The sequence below is a fragment of the Peromyscus maniculatus genome, chromosome X, assembly GCF_049852395.1.
Source record: "Peromyscus maniculatus bairdii isolate BWxNUB_F1_BW_parent chromosome X, HU_Pman_BW_mat_3.1, whole genome shotgun sequence".
Lineage (NCBI taxonomy): Eukaryota > Metazoa > Chordata > Mammalia > Rodentia > Cricetidae > Peromyscus > Peromyscus maniculatus.
The window spans coordinates 100,072,554-100,090,784 of record NC_134875.1 but is presented as its reverse complement, the minus strand read 5'-3'; the positions used below and the strand labels follow the sequence as shown (position 1 = coordinate 100,090,784).

At 35.0% G+C, this 18,231-nt stretch overlaps 1 protein-coding gene across 11 annotated transcripts in view; it reads left to right on the top strand.

The window, feature by feature from the left end:
• Window positions 1–18,231, top strand: part of Dmd (dystrophin) — a 2,251,111-nt gene that overhangs the window by 1,179,332 nt on the left and 1,053,548 nt on the right. The gene's annotated exons all lie outside the window — the stretch shown is intronic.

Here is an 18,231-nt window from a genome sequence, read left to right as displayed (position 1 = left end):
TAACTAGGTTTTTGAACAAACAATAATAAAGGAAAGGATTATGCACAAGCTGATAAATTGCATGGAAGGAATTACAGGAAAGGGTAGAGCAGAGGGAGGTTTTCACTGAATAGGGTTAGTTCCCTTTTTATCCTTATATGGGGTTTGTGGTATGTTAGATGGCAACAGATCCATAGTAAAAGCACACACTTGTGAAAGAGTCATCGTATAGGGGGATCATCATAATGAGGAGAAAAACAATTAGTAATTTGCTCAGTCAGACTTGTTTGCCTCACCTTTCTTTGGGTAGTCTTGTGTCTTTCCTTATTGAATATGCACAGGATACAGTGATCACAGTAACACAACTCTGTCATATCAGTATTTAAATCTTAAGCCAATGGTTCTCAATGTGTGGGTCATGAACCCTTTGGGGGACTCAAAGGATCTTTCACAGGGATTGCCATAGGTGCAGGTTGGGCTTGTGACTGGTTTTTACTGGTGTCACAGGGGGCTGTTTTCTTGGCGAGGGAGCAGAGCTACATTATGACTCCTAACAGTAACAAAATTACAGTTATGGAGTAGCAACGAAATAATTTAATGGTTGGGGATCATCACAACTTTATGTACTAAAAGGGTTGCAGCATTAGGAAGATTGAGAACTATTGCTGAGTAATCTGCCTTTTCCCTGTTTATCAAGCTTGCCACATCTCCAGTATCTCAACTTTATTGCCTTGCAATTATCAAACTGTAATTCAGTCATTTGAAAATACTATAGTACATCATTGAAACTTGTTTACATTTGGTGACACACAGATTTGAATAGCACTTTTGTGAATTCAATTTATATCACTTCCTTTTCCCTTGGAGTTTATGGTTAATTGAAACTGCAAGCAAAAGAGAACATCTGGTTCTGGAATTACCATAAATGTTATTTTGCAGGTTAAAAGGTTTAAACTAAAACTGGGAGAATGGACCGATTGATAAAGTACTCTGTATCCAACAGGAGGACTTGAACCTGATCCCCAGAATCCATATAAAAAGCCATGTGGGGTGGCACCCATCTTTAATTACATTGCTGGGGAGGAAGAGAGATGGGATTATCTGGAGTTTTCTGGCTAGGTATCACAGCTGAATCAATGTGCTCCACATTCAGTAAGATATCCATCTCTAAATAAGTAAACAAATAAGTAAATAAAGTGAAGAGCAACTGAGCATGACACTAAACATCAAGAACTGGCTACAATATGTATGTGCACACATACACATATATCCATACGCACAGCCAAACATACCTACATACACGAAAAAGTTCCAAATTGTTTCTTAGAAACAGCAGTTTTTTTTTTTTTTTTTGAGCATCTTTGCACTAAAATGAATCTTAAATCACTGGCAGCATATGCCATTAAATTTCCCCATGAGCTTCATATTGGTGTTTTCACAGCAGATACTAACTTGGATACAGTTACTACCCTTCAGAGAACTGTGTTCTGGAATAATTTTAACAGACATATGTAGCCCTTTAAAAAATGTGTAAATCTTTTCACAAAGAAAGTTTTTATCTTTTCATTTTTATTCCCACTGCTAGATCACTTCTGGCTCAAACTTCCTGAGGGATAAGTGGTGGTGGTTAAGTGAATGTCTTTAAGAAATAAAGTACCAGAGATATCATGCCTTCCTGTAAAAAATCAAATAAAATGACCCTGAATGACATTTGTACTCTTGTCTCCTCTATTTTCCCATTGGTGTGGTGTTGGTCAATTATAAAAATTGACATTTGCAGTAGGTGATTCTATAAAAGAGATTTCAAATCAGAAACAATTTATTTTTGAAACACAGAGAATATAGAATACATATCCCCTGCCTCCAAAGTGTGAAGGTTGAAAAGCAAGGGGTCTATCTTCAAAGTATCTAAAATATTGATTTGTGACATAGTTCTTAAAAAAAAAGCATCAGATTATTTTCCCTTCAATACTCCCTTATGCTTTAGATCTGTTTATACTGAACCTTGAACTTTCTTGTTTTAAGGAAAGTTTTATTTTAGAAAAAGAAATTCCATGCTAGTATTCAATGATTTAGATACATAACAGAGAACAAATGAGAGTCAGTCCCACCATATCCACTGCTGTTTTCCCTGCTAGCACGATGACTGCATGCTTTCCTTGTTTTTGTGTACCTACGCCCTCTGCTCACTTCCCTCATATGTTGCCCCAGCTGAGCATTTATAAACAGTATGCTTCCCGTTACTATACTGATTTCAGAAGTAAATCTCCAGATGATTTCAGAAGTAAATCTCCAGATAGTCGTGCCAGAACTTATTTTCTATACTCACTTAATGAATTCCCCAAGTAACCTGAACTTGAAAGAACCCAAATCTCTAAAATGTATATCCCTCCCTCTCTCCAAAGGAATTTATAACAACATTAACAAATAAAATAGAAAAATACTACAAACAAATGTGTTGATTCCTCCTCATGAAGGCATTACTTGGCTTTAAAATGAACAAAATTAAATACTTTAGAGGTAGTATCTCTGCAGACTATGCATTTTTTTTTTACTTTGATGTTCTTTAGCTATCATATAAAGTAAAGAATGACTACAAGCTAAAATAAGATAGTTCATATTGCATAAAGTGAAATGTTATACACACGTGTTGGGGGTTGGTAGGTAGTATTTCATAAGATAATTAACAAAACGTGTTAATGAACTTGGCCAAATACATTAAGATGAAAAAGACAGAAAATATGACTCTACACATTATCAAATAGAGTTGTAAAATACACTCCTCTGTTTTGTTTTAGTTGTGTTATCATGTCACAATAAGAAAACATAGGAGTGTATTTTACAACTCTATTTGGACACATGATCTCACCATGTAGTTCAGGCTGACCTCAAAATAGTGCAGTCCTTCTGCCTTAGCCTGCGTCCTAGGAGTATAGATTGTGCTATCACATACTTGGGTAGATTTTTCATTGTAATTTAAAATATATCATGGATGAATTTTCTTTTTTCTGAATATTTAATTTGTTTTATCTATTGTCAATTTAAATAACTGCCTCTGGTTTACATCTCATTTTTTTAGCTAAAATTAATAGATTTTGGTGTTTATCCTGAGTAGAGAATGTTTGCTGTTTCAAATAGTTTTAATGTATAAAATCTGAGTTGCCAGTGACATACATACTTAAGAAATCACTGAGACCAGAGTTCTTGCTAAATTAATAATTGTGAAAAATGGGTTTCAAGTACATGGACAATTTGTACACTGAGCGGTTTAACCTCAAAGGTAAAAATCCTCTCATTAATAGTTTGTGCTAATTTAATTTATCACAACATATTTTCAAAACCAATTTATTCTCATTAGATATTTTATTTATTGATTGATTTTGACTTTCATTCTTCTCTCATATAATATATCCCAACTACAGTTTCATTAGACATATTTTAACATCTCTGAGTTAAAACCCTACTGTTCTTCTGAGTCTCAACATGAAAGATGCATTCAACTGTGTAACATATAAAATTAAGAGTGTTATACAGCATTATTAAAAATTTGGTAGTACTATGCTGTATATTTTGGGATATATCTCTGTGCTTTATTTATTATTTAATCCTTCTGTTTAGGCTAAAGGTTTTTTTTGTTGTTGTTTTCCGTTTATTTTGAGACAAGTTTTCATATAGTCTAGGCTGAGCTCAGATTAGCTATACAGCAGTGGATAAACCTGAAATACTGGCCCTCCTACCTTTATATGTGGATGTGTCACTTTACAAGACAAGTTAAAATTGATAAGCCCAAGCATAGCATTTGTTGTATTCAAGTAACAAACTTAAAAAAAAATTACCAGTAATCTATATTTTAACATGGAGAACTTCTAATATTCATTGTTGCAATATTGTATTCATAGATATTCTAATACTGACTTTTAAAATCTTGCATTCACTTTAGAGTTAAGCAGAGACTTCAAGGTTTACCAGCATCCATGTGTCAGTCCATGCTTATCTAATGCAAATCCCAAGGGTATAGCTAAGACTTCAGTCATACTTTCAAGTTCTTCCTTATGAGTCAAAGGTACAGCTAATGTGAAAGAGAGAGAAGAATACTGAGGAACATACAAGTGACAGAGATTTTGAGTCTAAATGAGAATTCTGCTTTCTGACTCAGTGACTCTATTAAAGAAAGTAATTCAAATTCTAGAAGATAAGAAAATTTGAAATTATGTTTAGGAGCAAATATCCATAAGAATATTCTCCCAAGATTACAATGTGTGCTATTTCATGACACAGCTATTAAATCATGTGATGGCTTTGAACTTCTGAACCTCTTGCTTACAACCCCACCAAGTACTAGGATTACAGGCATGCTCTACCATGCCTAGTTTGTGCACGGTTTGGGATATAACCCTGGGCCCTGTGCAGGCTAGGTAAGCACCCCTCCAAGTGAGTTTCATCACCAGCTCACACATTTGTATTGATGTGATAGATAATAACCATGAACATATTAAAAAAAGTGTTCCTTATACTGGAATATGTGTAACCAGAAGATATCTAAGAACTTTTAAAGGATTACACATGCATAACTGAAATTATATGTACTTTCTTCTACATTCTACTAAAACTAAGTTGCCTGAGAAAAATGCGTGGTTTACAACTCTTTTCTCACCTCCCGTTTCTGTACCATCTGCTTATTTTACATCCTCTAATGTTACTTGTAGAGCACACAAAAGGAGATCATGACTTTAAAGACTGAGATATATAACCAATTATGAATCTTGTGGTTTTTACAGCTTTCAACCAAACCTGAATAGAAAGCTTCATAATATCTTAGCTGGTAGGTTATTATAAAAGAGCTTTGACAATGGATAACCTTGTACATTTAGCACATGCCACATAAGACACTCAATGGAAAAAGTGATATTACTATAATTCTCTAATGAAATTATTTCAATTACTTTCTGACCACTTGAATAATAGTTATTAGTGTTTATATCTTTAAAAATGGAAATATTGATAGCATTGGTGCCAAAGCATTCCAAATTCTAAAACTAATGATAGTCTCCTGTAAGTATACAAATTGTTAGGCTTCACACAACTTATTGACATATGTGTTTACAATATAATATTATTTATGAGCCTTATGAAATTTGTATGTGCTGACCAGTTATATACTTTTATAATTAGTACTAAAGATAAATCAATCTAGTGTTTTTAATGCTTAGAGTGACAGAAATAAGTATATTATGTTCATATTGTTGCTTCAGAAGCAACAGAAATTTGACTAACAAAGTATGCCCAGTGTCGGTACATGTATTTATTTCAAAATGTTTGTATAAAAATGACCTCAAATCATACAACTGCACTCTAAAATTGATATACACATTAAAATTTTCAGGGAGTCTAACAATCTCTCAGTAGATAAAAACACTTGCAGGACTTGAGATCAAGCTTGAGGACTAAAGGTCAATCATTGGAAAATTGATGTTAGAAAGAGAACAGATGTTACAAGTAATGCTATGACCTCCACATGTATGCTGTGCTGTGTACATGTCTATTCTCTCTCTCTCTCTCTCTCTCTCTCTCTCTCTCACACACACACACACACACACACACACACACACTCACACATATCTACATATCCACACATACCAATAATAAGATTACAATAACTTTAATAAGAATGGCAAAGAATAATATGCTTTTTTTCAGAATTCCTTTCTAGGGTTTATATGATTAGGAATATTTTTAGATTTCGGGTTGATACCCTAAGAAATATGTTTTTGTAGCTCCTGTCAAGTTCTAATTGGTCAAGCTGCTTCTTAAACTATAAACTACTCTGAAGAACAAGATTGATAAGACATTTATGTATTATTGTTTCAAAGGTTCAATTTCTAATCATTTGTGGTTCAGAACTCTGCTTTACACTTAATTTTTTTTTATTTTCCAAATATCAAAAGTAAAGTATTAAAATACACATTATATAAATTGGTCTTGATATATAAATTAGTGTCTTGTCAGTAAATGTATATTTAAAGTTCTCATTTTCTGTCTCTTTTTCTCATGGTTATGTATGTCTGTATGTGTATTTAGAGTATTAGGTCATAGGACAGTACTAACAAAATATGATAGTTAGGAAAACATAGTTATGGTTTTAAAGATTTTCTGTACAGGTATTGTTAGTTTTAATGGATATATCAAAATAAAGGCTTTCCTTTATTTAAACAGGGTTAACTTTCATCACAATGTACACCCAGGCAATTATCTTTTCTAGTTTATTTTCTTAATAGAATCTCAGTCAAATGTGTTCTGAATAAAAAAAAATCCAACCAGACTACCATGACACCATCCAAGTCTGGAAGGCTACACTTGTTGTCAACTGGCACTTGATGAAAGTCCCGGTCACTGATAACATCTTGGATAATTTGGCAGATTTCATTATATAAAAGAAAATACAGAGCTTGAAGATTGTGTTATTTGAAAAAAAAAGTCTCTTTGGAAGTTAAACTAACTTGAATTTTTAACTTGGGCTTTATCTTTGGGACACATTGTTCAAAGACTATGTTTTCTGTCTGTTCTGCAAAAGTAGCCTCTTATGCAGGGTCCTTGTGAAGATTCAAAGAGATAAAAATATTTAGACAAGAAGAGATTTATGGCAACTGTTAATACTCCTGCTTTTCTTAATTAGACTTATAAGATTGGAACTACATATTATTTTAAAATATAGATTAACTATCTTTTGTTAAACATCATAATCTCAAGTCCTTCCAATTAATGTGAAATACTTATTTAACTTTCCTTCATTTTATGACTAATTTATTATTTGCCTCACTCATTCATGGCCTTCCTATAATGTGCAAGATATAATGTTACATATTTATTACATTGTAAATTCTGGCCATGTATAATGTATAAATTTGGAAGATACATCTGATTTTATATGTTTATGCATTATTCCTAATGCTATGAGTTTTTCTGCGAGGTTTTACAATAAGCTGCAGAATCTAGTTGCATCGAGCTTTTTCCTTGACGTTTGGTAATAACATTTTACAAAAATAACAATGTGAAATTCAGTGTAGTTTGAGAATATAAGAGGTTCTGAAATATACAGCTAAAGATATACATACATAATTAGATGTGAATTAAAATGTCCTTTCAAATAGTTTTGTATTAAAGAGAAGCTTTCATGATAATACAATCATTTCCTAAAATTTAAAGTGTAAATGATTCGTGCCTTAGGGATTTGACAGTGGAAAATGCTGAAGGGGAAGAAGGAGATAACGTATAATGGAGGGAGTTTTGCCAGGGGCCAAACTAAATCAAGCAAAAGGGAAACACTTCTTCACTGCTGGCATGACTGCAGACAGGTGAAGCTGTACAAAACCAGCATGGAGGCTCCTTAAGAACCTGAAAATACATTGACCAATCATCCAGCTATAGCACCCTTGGGCATATATTCAAAGGGCTCCATACCGCTTTTGAAGTCAGTCCAAATTAAGAACTGTCACTTATTAGTTAGCCACATTCCTTGGTCATGACTCACTTTAACACATAAAATGCATGCCCTTCATTAAATAGATCTACATATCCTGGATGATAGCATGTGGGGAATAGTATGTCTGTGGAGGCAATTGCCAGCACAATGCTCACTCTCCAATATTAATAATGTAAATAAATCTGATACTATCATTTAAAATTGCTGTCTTTATATTTATTCAACTTAATTTCAAAAATCATCTTGAGAAGTTTTGTTTAGAAAATGTAACTATAATTTCAGCAAGAAATGTCGGTTGTCTTACCCAAAACAGTGGCAATAAAAATGCAAGAAGTGGACAAATCAAGACATATGTAGGAGGATGAAGAGATAGGAATCAATCAGTATTAAGTTGAATAAATATATGATAGCATCTGAGAAAACAGTCACTTGCTTCTCAGTTTCTGAATCACTTGCAAAGGGAGATAACACTGTTCTTTACTAAGTTAAGAGAATAATATTCATTGGTTATTTGTTGGATAAACTAATGAACAATTAGATTATTAATTGTATAAGAGGAGTATAAAAACATTTGCATAGAAAGGCATTGAACACTTTTTCTAAGTTAATTTTGGGTTATATGTAAAATTTATAGATGAATATTTAAATAGGCAGTAAGAATGAATGTGGTTATAAGAAGGAAAGTTAACCATTGTGGGATACATGTGTGGTCCTAACTCTTTAAGTCACTTATGACATAAATTCTTTGCAACAGGTATTTACTTAATATATCTATCCCTTGCCTCCTTTTCCATACTCAGTTAACATGTCACCTACAATGATTCTTTCCTGACTCCATCATCCCTGATACATTGGTATTATTAATTTTTTCTATAAAAAGTTATAGCAATATTTATCTTTTAAATGAAGTACTTCTTTCCATGAGTAGTGCAACAGTTTTATCTCCATTTTGTTGTTAGAATAACAAGACTAGGAACACCTTGGTGGGAGGGAAAATTAGTTGACTCTTTAATACACATACTTAGAACCTCATATGAGCCATGAGGAAGCCTACATTTCCAATATTAATGCATCTGTATATCTATTGGATATCCACCATATTCTTAGCAATATCCTACACACACTCCATATTAGTTAGAAAAAAATCCATGCTCCACAAAAAGCTCAGATTTAATCAAGAGGGCTCTTTAGTTGATAGGAGATACTATGCAGAAATATAAAAAGGAAACAATCTTGAGTATTACTTTGAGACCTCGTGAGAAGGTAACTTTTAAGACTTTTTTAGAAGCAGGATGCAGCCAGTTGAGGACACAAGGACAAATCACTCCACTTATAGGAGCATGTGGGAAGGAGCCCTTACGCTTGAACCAGCTCTATATTTGGAGGATGATCCCAAGAACCAGGGTATCTGCAATGTTGTGAGGGAAGAGATGAGTTATTTATTTAGTCTAGTTTAAAGGACATCTTATCAGACATATCACTATGATTCACTATTAGTCTCATTTTTGAAACAGTGCTTGAAATATCTTAGTGTGTAACTGTATGGACTTTGTAAAGTGTCAGAAAGATTTGCTTAGAGAAGAAATGTCCTTATATAATATAGTTATCCAGTAGGAGTATGAGGTGGAATCAACCAATGAATTTTATGGGTTAAAGTAAGGGTTATGCATATGGTAATAGACACTTTAAATTTACAAGCATCCAAAAGTAACATTTAAGGGAATATTTACGGGATAGGAAAATCACAAAAGTTACATGAAGGCACACTTATTTGAAGTGTTAGGTTTAAGCATATGTTATCATTAATGTATATGAATTTAAGTTTATATTGGTTATTTCACTTCCTAGTTTCCATCATGTCTTTTCCCAGGGCCAAATGTGTCCCTACTGAATAGCCATGCCTAGCATGCTCGTAATATATTTGTATGTAAACTTTGATTGTTCATACATGAGGGCCTCCTTAATAGAAAATCATTTGTTCCAGAGTTTAAAGAGAAACTGCCTTAAAAGTATCAGGTTCTAGTTTTCAAATCTTATATATTTCCTGGAAGCACACTCAAACCTCATGCTATTTGGGCTATTAAACATGCTTGTAGATGTAACCAATCGTATTATTAAAATAAGAAACACAGAGCCAAGGTAAAAGAGAAAAGCCGAGAGGTCAGAGCTCAGAGATAAAATCTTACCTCCTGCAGTGCTCCTAGCTTCCCCGAGAGAGGGAGGTACTTCCTGTGTCCCTGTTTAAATATTCTTTCTGTTCTGCCTTCTCATTGGTTGTAAACCCAACCACATGACTGCCTCATCACTGCCTGTAAGTACCGCCCTCCAGGTCTTAAAGGCGTATGTCTCCAATACTGGCTGTATCCCTGAACACACAGAAATCTACCTAGCTCTTCTAACCACCACGCTCTTACTATGGCTCTAATAGCTCTGACCCCAGGGCAACTTTATTTATTAACATAAAATTAAAATAACATTTCAGTACAAATAAAATATCACCACACATGCTTACTTCTGCTTCAGTTGTCCTATGAAATCCTAAACTCTCTCCAGGAAAAATAATGGTAAGTAATTTACTGTTAAATAAAATACACGTGATCAAGTTTAGTTTATCATTTATTTATCATCATATCAACAGGCATAATTTCTTCACCGTTATGAATAGGGCCAGATAGTAAATATTTAATTTTGTGTGAGTATGAATATAAGTCAGAGAATGGCTTCTGATGTCCTATTCAGGAGTGAGATGTACTCCTTTGAAATGAAGTGATACATTAGCCTGGAACTTGCCAATTAGAGTCTTCTAGCTATCTTTGCAATCCTAGCACTGGTGTGGCTCTGCTACTGTGGCTTTGCTTCCTCCTCGATATCAGTGGCTGCACTGGTCCATGAGGGTGGAAGGTGCCAAAGCCGGGAACAGGGTTCCGATGGCTGTGAGTATGACGGAGACAGCCCTCCAGGAGACAGATTTCGGTGAATCTGCTCAACTTTATTCCAGAGTATAAGGAATATATGGGATTGGGGAGCCTGGCAACAAACCCTAATTTGCATTAAGTGGCACACTCCTGTCACAAGACTTCATATGTTGCAAGTAGGGTCCTAGAGCAGAGCTCCTAGCACAAGTCTTCTAGTAGGAATCTGTGCCAATGGTCAAGTTAAAGAAAAATCAGGCATCTGGCTTAGAGACAGCTTCTATATAAGGTCAGTCCTCTGGGTACAGGGACATTCTCCAGATTAGGGCAGGTAGAGAGCAGGACATTTTGCTGTGGAGGGAGGGAGTCTCCATGTTGCAGACCTTTTGGAAAAAGCTGCCAGGCCATGATAGACTGCAACCTCTGTCCAACCAGCAAGGCCTTCCAACACACTAGGATTGCAAGCATGTGCCATCACACCCAACATTTTTTTGTTGTTCGGAAAGCAGCATTTTTTTTTTCAAGACAGGGTTTCTCTGTGGGGAAGCAGCATTTTAATTGGATTCTGAGGCTCAAACTCAGGTCCTGCTTGCACTCAAGCCCCTTACTGACTGATCAACTGCCCAACACATAGATAGTATGTATGATAGACAGTGTGGTGTATATCCTGTGATACTCAGCTACTCAGTCATACTATGATACTCAGCTCTTCAGTTACAGTAAAGAAGCGGTCATAGAAAACATATAATGGGAGATGTGTGGCTAAGAATTAATACAATTTCATTAAAAAGTACATGGGGTTCTATCAGCTTTGTGGGGTATAGTTTGAAGATCTCTGATTTAGAGCTAATAAATTTTCAGCGAGGATTCAATTGTTTGGGGAAACCTACAAAGAGAAACTATAATACCAAATAAATAACTTCTCTCTTTTCTTTCTCCCCTTTCTTTTCTCCCTGCTCTGTTCTCTCATTAAAAGAGATAAAACAGAAGTGTGATTAATTGTAAGCTCCAATAATTGTAACTCTACCAATGGGAAAGACAACAAAACTCATATAAGTCACATTTATTTAGACTCAGGCAACCCTACTTTCACAGAAACAAAAGGACAAGAATTTGCAATATCCTTTCTTTCAGAATAATTACAAAGATTTGATGTGGCCTTTTGTTTCTGACTTTGGCAGTGGTCGATCGACTCACCAGTTTTCTAATTTGTATCTTGATCTCTTATCTTAATGAAGACTCACTTCTCTTGTCTACTTTCCTATTACAGTTAACAGTGAACTTATTTATGTACATACTATCCGTTTTTATGTATGTTCACCTTGAATGTGTTAATTCAGCGCTGTGTCATTTATCTTATTCCTACATAGCATCTTATGGTAATTTATACAAAAGTGTAACAGAATAGTCAAGATTCAGATTCAATGATCTTTACTCAATGCAGGAGAAGAATGTAAGTTCTTAGTCTTTCACTAAAACTGGTAGCACACTGAAGCATGCATACAAACAGTGAATTTTGGATAGTGGTTAGAAGTCAAAGACTCTTAAAAATGGAGTATGTTTATTGATTAGTTCAGTGTATATAGTGATTTCTCAAGAAATACCAAAATATGCAGGAATAAAATTACTTGGTTTTTTAACTATTCCTTTATTCAAAAAACTTATATGACAATTTCAAATGCAGGTGCTATTATGTCATGAGTAATCTTTTTTTTCTGATGTCTTTATCATGACAATCAATCATAAAATATTATACTTTAAAAAGTCAGGTGTTGTTGAAAACATAAAAGTATATCTCTTTCAATCTCTGTCACTCCTTCTCCCATCTAGACACATACACACACACATATGTGTGTGTATATATATATATATGATATTTATTTATATATATAGTTATATTATAAATGTATATGCACACACATATACACACATACAGAGAGAGAAACAATATGACTGTCATTTCAGGAGTCTCATCTTAAAAGTGAAATTGGGTCAAAATTACAAAAAAAATTATTGGAGAGCTATTAGCCTTAAACAAATTCTCTCCTATAAAACCCTTTTAGATCATTTGGGTAACCGTAAACTATAAGGTATTAGTGCACTCCACATTGTCTTAGTCAGGGTTTTTATAGCTATGAAGAGACACCATGATCATGGGAACTCTTATAAATGAAAACATTTCATTGGGGTGGTTTGATTACAGTTTCAGAGGTGGTGCTGAAGTAGTAGCTGAGAATCCTACATCTTGCAGGCAACAGGAAGTCAATTGAGACACTAGGCTCTATGCTGAGCATAGGAAACCTCAGTGCCCACTCCCACAGTCACACACCTCCTCCAATTAGGCCATACCCACTCCAACAAAGCCACACTTTCTAGTAATGCCACTCATTATGAGTTTATGGGGGGACAATTACATTCAAACTACCATACACGTACTATGTGATCTTTCTTTTGAGCCACAGTGTTGTTATTGTGAGATAAAGGATTCAAGTATTAACACATCTCATGATGCACATTCATTAAAATGTCCAGTCCAATTCAATTTCATAAATGCACTGTGAATGACCATTACATACAAGCAAACTTGGATAGAACTATCCCCATGATTATAAAATCAGATAACACAGGGTCTCTGCCTGAGTGAAGTATGCAAGAAACTGTCAAGACTATAAGTCTAAATTGGAAAAATTATGTAACAGAGGTTGAAGTTTGAGTATAGATGACACATCCAATTCTGGCTGTGAGGTTCACAAAATCCTTCATATGGCTAGTGATTAACTTAGGTTTGAAAAATAATCAAGCTTATGTAGCTAGAGAAAAGAGGATGCCAAAGTAAGATGTTGTGGCATTTTTGGAAACCAGTATGGTTAACAAATGTAATTTTCATTATATTTCCTTATATAAATTACATTTATATATGACATGTATGATAAATATTTAAAAGCAAGTGCCTTATAAAATTTAAATGAGAACTTCCATATAACCCATGATCTTTCATTTTCTTTTTTCTCATCTTTATGAAAAGTGATATCAGATTATTTTTAAAGGCCATATAGTAAAAAATATTAAATTTAAAACAAATAATCTACCAAGAATTTGCACAAATGTAGCCCTTTTGTTTAACTTTGTCTCATTTCTTAAACCATGCATATCCTACGATGAACAATCAGTCATATACTTGGCAATTTCCCAAACTAAGACTGAAACAAATGCTCATATTTTACACTTTCATTTTCCCCTTTTATATTACTAATAATATCTGTACTTCTTTACATGAGTTATTAAAATGTTGGATTTATTAAGTTCTTTTCTATATTAGGAAAAATATTCCTTTGCATTGAAGGGAACTTGATCTATTTTAATTAGGTCCTTTCAATTTGGTAGAGAAACAGTTGCAAGAGGGTATTATCCTTTGATAAGTGTGCATTACACCTTGATTGGATGAAGATTACACTTAAAATGTAGTTCATGTTTGCCTGACATATGAATGATAAAAATGAATTATTAAATGTATTAGTTACCTGTCTGTTTGGCGAGGGCAACTTAAGGAATGAAAGGTTGATTTTGGCTCCGAGTCTGATGGTACAATCCATTGTGGAGTGGAATAATCCATCATGGAGCATAAACTTGAGGCAGCTGATCTTATTGCAATACTATAACAATGAATTCTAGTATTCACCTCAATTTCTCCTTTTTCTTTAGTCCAGAACCCCAGCCAATGAATGGTGCCACCTATAATTAATGTGAATCTTTCAACTTCACCTAATCTAATCTCAGTCTTTCACAGGCATGCCTCGAGGCTCTTGTTGTAGGTTACTGTAGATCAGAGGTTCTCAACCCATGAGTTGTGACCCCCTTGGGGTTGCAAATCAGATATTTACATTACAGTTCAGAACAATAACAAAATTACAGTTATGAAGTTGCAACAAAGTAATTTTATGGTTAGAGTCACCACAATAGGAGGAAATTAAAGGGTCACAGCATTAGGAAGATTGAGAATGATTGTTGTAGATTATGTCAGGTCAACAATTACTATGAACTATTACATTAAGCATGATAATCATCTTACATACAAATTTAAATATATATAAATGCAAAAAACACCTGCTAATGTGCTAATGTATGCAAATTATCATTAAAATACCTATTAGATAGTCTATCGCTACATACTTCCTTTTCTTTCATCACTTAGATAAAATTAGATTTGCTTTCCTACAGCTACAAAAAAGGACGCAGAATTTTAATGTGACTTTCTGAAATTCACTGTTATATTAGTAATAAATTGTGAAAAGTATGTGATCTAATCATATCTGATTTTCATTACTAAAACTAAGTAAGAATGCAGTTAATTAAAAATTAGCAATAGAAAATTAAAAGACTGAAAGTTTAGTTAATAAGTACCAAATGAGGGGTATGACATCTTTAACTCTTTTTGAGAAAACACTAAGCTAAGGAAAATATATTTTGTCCAGAGGTTGAGGTGAGAAAAAAAAAAGCAGTATAATTTTGCATATTACTGTGTTTCTTTGTGTCAGTTAAATTAAGATATGCCTAATTTTAATTGCTATTGTTTGCAATTCACCTAAAGAAATGAAGTAATTCCAAGGATCTATGATTCTTAAACAAATAAACATATATTAAAATTTAGCGGGGTTGTACTAGGTACTTAAAAATCTCTACAAACAGATTCAAGTATTAAACATCATTTTTCCATCTAACTCTTTTTTAATTTTTATTTTTAATTAAGTTTTTCATTTTAAAAATTTTCCCTTTCCTCTTCTCCTCTCAGATTCTCCCCACCTCCCCTCTTCCCCAAACCAACTCCCACGCTTTCCCTTCAGAAAACAGCAGACCTCAAGAGACAACAACCAAACACTACAAAACAATACGCACTAAGACAGGGAAAAAGCCATCATGTTACAGCTGGACAAAGGCAACCTAATAGGCGCAAAAGAATCCCAAGACCAGGCCAAAGAGTCCTACTGTTAGGAGTCCCATAAAACACCATGCTAGCTAACAGCTGTAAATACACACATAGAGGACCTGGTACACACCCTTGCAGGCTCTGCGCTTGCTTCTTCAGTCTCTGTGAGCCCCTATGAGCCCTCCTTATTTGATTCAGTGGGCCATGTGCTCCTGGTGTCCTGCATCTCCTCTGACTCCTATTATTTTTCTTCCCTCTCTTTCACTGGGTGCTCAGAGCTCCAATAAGACCTCCAATTTAGATTCTCCACATAGCATCTGACTGTGGGTATCTGCACCTGCTCCCATCTGATGCCAGAGGAAGTCCCTCTGATGATGACTGGATAAGGTACCAATCTATGAGTATATCAGAATATCATGAGGTATCATTTCATTTTTTTTCCAGTCGTGTTTGGTTCTACCACAAGTCTCTGGTCATCCAGGCAGTGTAGGACATGGGCTTCTCTTGTAGTGTGGGCCTCAAATTAAACCAGACATTGTTTGGCCACTCCCACAATTCTGCACATCTTGAAGGCTGGAAAGATTATAGGTCGAGGGTTTTCTGGCTGGGTTGGTATCCAGGTTTTTCTTTCTGTAGCCTGCAGAGTATCCTTTTCATACCAAAGAAACTGGAACATAGCTCAAGTGAAGGCTCCATGCAGTCAACAGCTTGACTTCTGTACATTCAGTGAGCTTTGTGTTGTCCTCTTCAACAGGACCCCACTGTCAGTTTTCAGTGAGCTACCTGTCCTAGCATCAGCCTGGGCTCTTTAAGGATTTCCATAGACCTCTTTGGCCAACAACTCAACCGAATTAAAACTAGTCCCACCAAGGGAAGCCTTGCCTGGCTACAAAAGATGGTCAGTTCAGGCTCTGTATCCTCCTTTACCAGAAGAAGTCCTCACTAGGATTAACCCTATAGATTCCAAGAAGTTTCCATCTTACTAGGTTTCCATACCACCTCCTAAATATCCCCAGTTCCAGCTGTCTCTCCCTCCACCCATCATCCATCCCTTCTGCACCCTTCTCCACTGCCTGTTCTACCCGTAAAATCTGCATTTGTTAGTTATTTACCTATCTATTCTTTTCTGCTTACCAATATCACAACTCTTATACAAAGAGAGATATTATCATTTGAATGTATTCCCACTGTATTTCCATGGATAATGGGGTAAATATAGTTTGAAAGAATAATATTCTGTCAGGTAAATACAGTGTTTTATACATTTTATGAAGTGGTTCTCTCCCAGAGGCAATCCTCCTTCACACTGAACAATTGTCACTGTCTGGAGACTTTTGGTTGCTAAATTGCAGGTATTACTAGCATTTACTGGGTAGAGACCCAGTACTAAACAGTCAACAAGGAAACCTCTCTAAGAAAAGAATGATCATGCTCTGATAGAAAGAAATTGATATGAGGAATTAGTTACAAGACTGTTGAAGTCATTATAATGCCAAACAAATGATAAGTCAGATCAGTAGTTAAGAGCAGTGGGAAGAGCCCACTATTATTTATGAAGTTTTAGAAACAAAAGGAGAAAGGGATATTATGTGGACTAGAGACCCAGACAAACTATGCCACAGCTAGATCCAAGATTGGTGCTGCTACTTGGGAATGGGAGCCAGGGGAGAAGTTTTTACAGTGGAACCACAGAAGACTATGAAACCCTTGATGAAGGTAGCACCCAAAGTAGGGGAAAACACTGATTTCTCTCTTCCTCCAACATGCTAATTAACATTTTCCTTGCTATCCTTAGTAGGAATCAAACTAGAATGTGATTGAACAATTGTACCTTGCCAAGGATATAAGAAATGGGTGTGAGATCCAATACAGAAAGTTACCAGCATAAGAGCAAATAGAAATGAAAATTTCTAACATTGTATTGGCAACCAGGGTGCTATCACACTCCCATGGTTTTTCCTTCCTCTTCCTCCTTCTCGTCCTCCTCCTGCTTCATTTTTTTGTTTATTTGTTTGTTTTTGTTTTTCAAGATATGGTTTCCCTGTGTAGCTCTGGCTGTCTTGCAACTATGTCTGTAGACAAGGCTGTAACATGAAATGCTAAATGGTCTTTTAATAAAAACCGTGAGCCAGATTATTGGCATGAATGCCGAAAGTTCAGAGAAGCAGAACAACCAGCCAATAGTTCTTACCTCTATGAAATCCTCAGCCTAAGGAGAATGAGTTCCTGTTTCCTCACACCTTATAAACCTTTCTCTGCACTGCCATCTTATTTCCTGGGATTAAAGGCGTGTGCACTTCCCAAGCAAAGGCATGAAATCTCGAGTGCTTGGATTAAAGTTGTGTGCCACCACTGCCTGCCTTTGTTTCTCTCTTATACTGGATCAGTCTCTTGTAGCTCAGTGTGGCCTTGAACTCACAGAGATCCAGATGGATATCTGCCTCCTAATAATAGGATTAAAGGTGTGTGACACCACTGCCTGGCCTCTATGTCTAATTTAGTGGCTGGCTCTGTCCTCTGCTCTTCAGGCAAGGTTATTAGTGTACAAAATATATCACCACACTAGACTGGCCTCAGTCTCAGAGATCCACCTGCCTCTGCCTCCTGAATGATTTAAATAAAGGCATGCATATGCTACTATGTCCAGAAATTTATTTTGAAACAAGGAATTATATTAAAAGTAAAAGATATGACAGTAGTATGGCACAGTTATTACTTAGTATCGCATGACGTATAATTTCCCAAATGTAGAAAATAGAAGGTACATACTTTCTTAAATAGAGATCAGAGATACTAAAAATTATCATCACAATACTGAAATTTGTTAATTTTTTCTTGACATTTTCTTTAAGAATTCATATGGTAGCTTTTTTCCTTTGTTGCCATTATCTTGATGTTAAGCACAAAGTATAAAATTTATAAAGGAAAAATGAATT